Source organism: Dermacentor silvarum, chromosome 9, assembly GCF_013339745.2.
Source record: "Dermacentor silvarum isolate Dsil-2018 chromosome 9, BIME_Dsil_1.4, whole genome shotgun sequence".
In the NCBI taxonomy this organism is placed as follows: domain Eukaryota; kingdom Metazoa; phylum Arthropoda; class Arachnida; order Ixodida; family Ixodidae; genus Dermacentor; species Dermacentor silvarum.
The window spans coordinates 58,756,167-58,762,668 of NC_051162.1; the positions used below are offsets into that span (position 1 = coordinate 58,756,167).

At 49.4% G+C, this 6,502-nt stretch overlaps 1 long non-coding RNA gene across 1 annotated transcript; it reads right to left on the reverse strand.

Annotated features, from left to right (window-relative positions):
- Window positions 1-515: 515 nt before the first annotated feature.
- Window positions 516-1,906, reverse strand: LOC125940256 (uncharacterized). The gene is made up of 2 exons (XR_007463481.1): window positions 1,659-1,906; window positions 516-649 (listed from the first exon to the last, which is right to left on the reverse strand). It is a non-coding gene; the product is annotated as an uncharacterized LOC125940256 (long non-coding RNA).
- Between the last annotated feature and the right edge of the window lie 4,596 nt (window positions 1,907-6,502).

The window sequence follows — 6,502 nt, forward strand, 5'->3', positions numbered from 1 at the left end:
GAAGCTACGGATTTTACCAGTGGAGCTGTTTAAGCTCTTGGTTAGGCCGCGTAGTGCGAAAAACGGCGCCTGGGCGATGACGTCACCGTGCGTTGCCTAGCAACGCCTCGCAAAGTTGGTACGAGGCGTTGCTAGGCGACGCACTTGACGTCCTTTCTCGACGAGGTTAACACCCGCTCCCAGGTTACCATCGCCACAGCGCGAAGCGCAGCGGACGTATCCGGCGTTCATCGGCGTGCCATAGAGAAAGGAGTTCAACAAGAGGGGACACTCCCATAGGGCCCAGCGGCCGAATTGACTGCAGCGTGCCAAGCGGTCGGTGTCAATCACTTCCGGTTCCGGTTTTGAGCGCGCGCATTTTCAACGCAAGCTAGCACGCAGGCTGCGCCCCCCCCCCTTTTTTTTTGCTCTTCGTGCAGAATCGGTTTATTATTTAGTAAAAATGATTGCGAACGATCTCGTAAAGTCCCATCGAATCTGTGCCACGTGCAATTTCACAAAGTAGACGCAAGACCTTTTGTGCAATGAGGAAATATTTATTTTGCTCTATATAAAAGCTCGTTCCGCGCTTTTTGTGCGTTCATCCAACGTTGTGACACCAGAAGGTAAGGCAGTAGTTCCTGTATGAAGCTCTACCGGACGGCACCAGCTGAAAAAAAGTAAATTACAAGCATGTTACATTTGCAAGCACGTAACAGCATGTTACAAGCATGAGTCATTTTGGTATTTAGACATATATAGGAATACTGCGTGTAGAGGCGAAACGTGCGAAAGCGGTGAATGGGCGGCCTTACAAAAAGCAATTCGCTTTTACATACATGGCGTAGAAAATACCCGACTCATCCCAAACATATATGAAAACATCTGATTTCCAAGCGTTCCCCCATTTCCGGGCATTATTTCCTGCACTTTGGCAGCCCAAATACACGAGCGACTTCGCGTTTCCAAAACTTGGCCTCGGGCGACGCGGCGGTACGCTTCATACATAGAGACGGACGCAACAGGCTCTCAAGACAAATGCGTGGGTGCAATGCCTTTTTTCAGTCCTTTAGAAGACGTAATTTTCGAATTACAAGTTTCTGATATGTTCGTCGTTCGCGCGTTCTGCCGGCGCCAGCAGCACACCCGATGTTATCACTCTTGGCAATCGGCCATCGCGTTTTCAAAGGCGTGAGTACAGAAAGAAGGTATATGTTGTTGCGGAGCCACAAAAAACGTCACAAACTTGTCCCTCTAAGATTCATTACACGCCAAACTTTATCACCACGGCCGAGCTGCTTATCGCTAACTGCGTCACAGCGCGCTGTGCGGCCAGCGTGCCTCAAAAGTACCCCAGAAAGTAACGAAATTACATTTCAGTAATATCTGGCGTCAGAGAAAGCGGCACAAACTTCTCCTAGCAAGATGCACTAGACTACACACCACGGCTGAGTTCTCGCTAACTGCGACACGGCGCCCTGTGCAGCCAGTGTGGCTCAAAAACCGAAATAAGTTACAATAGTCCCATAGGAAGCGTCGGAAACATGTCTCAGCACGATTCATTAACTCAAATTAACTGCGCCAGGATGGCCGAGCTGTTTTTCGGTAACTGCGTCTTAAGTCTCGGTCCCGTGCCGTAAGCCTAATTGCGTCGTAGACTGTGAAACAAGATTTCTCACCTTGCCGTAGTCCAATAGTGCAGTGGTGTCTTGTCGCAGTGCAGAAGGAACGCAAGAATACGCCGAGAGCCCAATAAACCAGGTTACATTTAAAAAAGAAAAAAAGGAGGAGATAGACGGGTCGCCGCGCGCGAGCGCTCAAACGCGCGCGCAGCCATCCTCGCTCGCTTCGGGGGCGTGTCTGGCGGATGACGCATGTATCTGGCGCGTCATTGACCTGTGGCTAGGTAAGGCAAGGAAAATAAGTCGCAAAGCTTAAGTTCATTTATACGCAAAACGTTTTAGTTTTCGCGGCAAAGAATTGAAAAAATAAATCAATGCCTGTTAACTTAAGTTCACTCTTTTTTTTTTTTCGATGCTCGCGGCAGCTAACGTTCGGTGTCAAAAGTATAGCGTGACGTAGGGTGACGTGTTTCCTGTTGCCAGTTTTTGCCGAGTGTCCCCTCTTGTTGAATTTCTTTCTCTATGGGCGTGCCCCGGCTGCAGCCGGCGTCGAGATGCGACATGCTACCATTGGCGCCAGCCTCGTCACCCGGAATGGACCGCATCCGCGTCTCGTCGAGCAAGATGCGCTGGCGGATAGGCGTGATTACGGAAGTCGTGAAAACCGACACCTCTATAGCACAACGTGTGCGCCACGCCGCCTAGACGCATGCACATTTTGTACGAAACTAAGAGTTTCAGCATGATACGAAACTGCGAACTCGCTACACGTGCCGCCACCAGCATACATCAGCCCATCTTGCTCGACGAGACGCGGATGCGGTTCATTCTGGGTGACGAGCCGGGCGCGAAATGCAGCATGTCGCATCTCGACGCTGGCGGCAGCCGGGGCACGCCGACAAACGCCTGATAACGTCGGGCGCACCTCACACCGGACTATACAGTATATAGAGTGCTGTGCTTTCGCTAACGTGGCGTGCCCGTGCCGAGTGCGCTCACGCGTCAGCGCTACGTCGGACTATATAGTGGCCTTTAGTGGCTAAGTTTGACTCAGAACCAGCCAAGCCAAACCAAGTTAGACAAAAAAGAGCAAAGACAAAGCTTAACAACCAGCCAAGCGAAGCAAAGTAATGCAAAGGAAAGCAAAGTTAAAGCTATGGTAGGCCACCAGCTTCGCTGTTTGCCCAGTCTTCGCACCACTCCATGTGAAGTTCCCCTATTTTTTTATTTTTTTTGTAGGGTTTAGCGCTCGCTGTACAAGTGCCTTCGCTTGCTCGTCTAGATCCCATGCCAGTGCTCTTATGCACAGGCATGAGCATCGGCACCGTTTGCCATGAGGTTCGACAACGACGGTCGTCCGTTTCCTGATGACCTTTAAGCATTAAAAATTTAACCTTTAGACGTGAAAGCTAGTCAGTCGTTTAGAATTCCAATGAAATCCGAGCAGTCAGTAACTATTCACTTTCCATGTAAATTCAGTTCCACGTATTCGAGCTGACGTGACATGCCGACCTATGAAATGAGAATTAAGTTTAGAATGTTAGCAGCACAGTGAAGGCTAAAAAATTTAACGCGGCCTGTGGTATTCTTGCAACGATAATTTCGCTTCGTATGCACAAATTGTGTCTACAAATGTGGTATGCATTTTGACATTTACGCCCTGCTACGACCTGCGTTATCTCTCGTCCTCTCACATTGTTGAATTGCAAATATATGTAATATACCATATAACTCTTCCTTATATTTTAAGTGGCTGTGAAATAAGTGGTCTAACAGCTCTACTCAAGACTGCCAGATGCTGCAGACGTGACATATAGACGCGTTTTTCTACCCCAGAACTAGAATATATGCCCCGTAAATCTCATCACAAACCAAAAATTCTAAAGCAAGAAAGTAATGCAGTGAAAGCAGTGCCGGATTAAGAAATTTCGGGGTCCGGGGCTAACTGCATCCTTGGGACCCTAATGACGACAAGGATGATGATGACGACTGGTTTAAGACGCTGAAGTTTTCATAGCCCACATGCTACGTTCGCCGATTAGCGATAAAATATACATAATCTTTATGGGTTCGAGAAAGTTAGTTCTTTGCGTGATGTCTGGCGTTATTAAACTGTAATTAGATAACGACACGTCCTACTGGCGATTCTGTCGCGTCTGCAAGTGATTACACTGCTTGGTGCTACTGTTAGCCATTGTAATGTGAAGCTTTGTTTTTTGCTTAGGCAATTTCGATTTTTTTTATGGTAAAGGCATACCTTACGTTGTTTTGGTGCCATGCTCAGAATTATGTTTCGCCGAAACGCCCTGTACCGAAAAGACCTGCGCCGAGCTCAGGGCTTTCGCCGAAAGGAACGCGGCGGCTGTCAAGAAGTTCACCCGGCTGCCGGTTTTCGGTAAAAACACGGGCAGCATGCAAGCACGCTCAGCAACTTTCTTCTTTTTTTTTCAAATGGTCGAGTGGGGCCCCTGAAAGTTCGGGGCCCGGGGCTGCAGCCCTCATAGCCCCCACCTTAATCCGGCACTGAATGGAAGTACCAACGTGTGACATTTTGCAAGCAAAATTGGGTAGTTAGGATTTTGCTTTGTTTATATTATCTTTTTATTCGAAATGTTTGTCGCCAGCCTGAAAAGGCATGGTTTCGATCTTTGTGACTATGCCAATAAAAAGCGCACGGGCATGTTTGCCCTCGGTCATGCAAAGCTTAGGTACAGCGAAACTGCTGATCCTCAAGTCTTGCTGGCTGCTACTGCTAGGTGTTAAGTTGCTTGCTGCTAGGTCTTAACTTGATTTAACTTAACTACTGTAAGAAGGTATTTGCGAGCGATCATTTCGGAGGTACCTTCCCTTTAACGACATTTCGCGTGACTAGTGCTGGACGCGTCGGCGTCCAGCACAGGGCTAGGTGGTACTTCCATGTCGCAGTTTCACCCGAAAGGCGATGCATCAATTGCGATAGCAAATTAGTAGAGAGCTATACGGAGTAAGGATAGTAGTTTTATCAGCTGTATCAATTCGGACATGCCGCAGCACCAGCAACGCGCAGAATTGTTGTCGACGCCGTCGGCGTTTTGCCCGCGTTCGCACCGAACGCGCGCGGCGTTGGTGACTGTTACCGGTATCTCTGGGGGTGGCTCGGAGGTTTTCGACGAGATCAGAATGGGACACTCGCCGAGCTGCGTCGGAACTCTTACCCGCCTTCTCGCCTCGCAACGTTTTTATATAAACGCGCATTTGGTTGTCGCCCCCCCCCCCCCCTTCCTACCTCCCGTCTTTGTTCGGCCTGTCGCGCGACAGAAAAAGACGTGTTTGCTCTCTCTATATATGGTGATTGTAAAGGAGGAAAGAGACGGTTAATTCTGCAGCCCTTCAGGGAGCACGGCGCAGAACGCGCGTTTGCTTTCCGACCTGCGTTCGCTCCTCGTGAAAGCACGCGTCCCTCGCGCCCTTTCACTCGCACATACAGCGTCCGGAGTGCGGTGACGATTTCATCGCCGTTGACGTCATACGGAACCTCACGGCGACGCCGATGGCGGAAATCTGCTTTGGAGTGTCCATATAATTGCTATCGCAATAAAATAGGCGGCCAATTAACAAGAAATGGCGAAATTTAGCCACTGCTTAGTCACTGCCCACACCATAGTGAGACACTCGCGCTCGGTGTGGGCGACAGCGACAGCGTTCCTGGCATGCCAGAAACGCAGGCATGCTAACCAAGTTTGGCACAGTGCCAAAAACGCTGTTGCTTGCTGACGCCGGACGCGTTGGAGGCTAGCTGCTCGATATCAATCGGCCAGCTTCGCTGTGTCTTGAGCTTTGCGCGGCCTAATGCAAACTCGCATTTTTTTGTTCTCCTGGCTCAGCGCGCCGCGGAGAGGCGAGAGGCGAGGGTCGGGAAGGGAGGGAGTTGGCAAGGAGGAGACCGTGTGTGCATGCGCCGCGCCGCCCTCCTCCGCTCTCCTGGTTACCCTGGCTACGACGCGGTAGTTTCTTCATATGAACCACAAAAACAGCTGGCTTAAACAGTTTCGCAGTTAAAACATGGCAGAGATACATTTAGCTAGGCAAGACGTGTAACAGGGCCTGCTGCAGCGTGCTTTTCGAAATGTGACCACGCTAGCAGCCTTCCAGCAAGAAAGCACTAACAGAAAGCGCGCGCATGCGGCTGCGAAAGAGGGTGTCTTCCGCCGCAGCAACTCTGTCCTAGTGCGCATGTCACCACTGACGTCACACAGGCATAATTTCGAATGTGACTTACTTTCCGCAGAAAGGTATAGAAGCGCAGATGGCTGAAGCGGATACAGAGACGCGTGTGCGCTTGCATGCAGATGTCACCGCATTAAGTTTCGAGGTCCCAAGGGAGGTGTGCGTTGTTTCTGAAATGTGACTGCAATATTAGCATGCCAACCTAACACACACCTAATACATTTCCAGTACTCTTTCAGTAAGTTTACCTCCATTTAACAGTGACGAAAGAGGAGAGGAAGGAAGCTTTCCTGGATACAGCAGCATGCATAGTAGAAAAGTCACAATCGTTAAATGCCTGAAATTATTGAAAATTGTGGGCACGATAAGTAAGTAGGAAATCACCTCATTTTTAGTGTCGGAAAGAACCGAATATAGATAACCAATTCGACAACGTCGGAATACAAACCCTCGCAATATGACTCAATCGTATGTGCAATGTGCTATGTACTTAAAGTCAGAGCCGGGATATGCCAAACGTACGAAAATTCGGCAGAACCCATCTCACGATGACTGACGACATTAATGCGCTTACAAATAAAGAAATACAGCGACACAACAAATTTTCGTCATTGAAACGTGTTATGCATGACGTCACTGAACTCCTCTGTCGCACCTCTCTATGGACACCCAGCGCCATCCAGCGCCGATGCGTG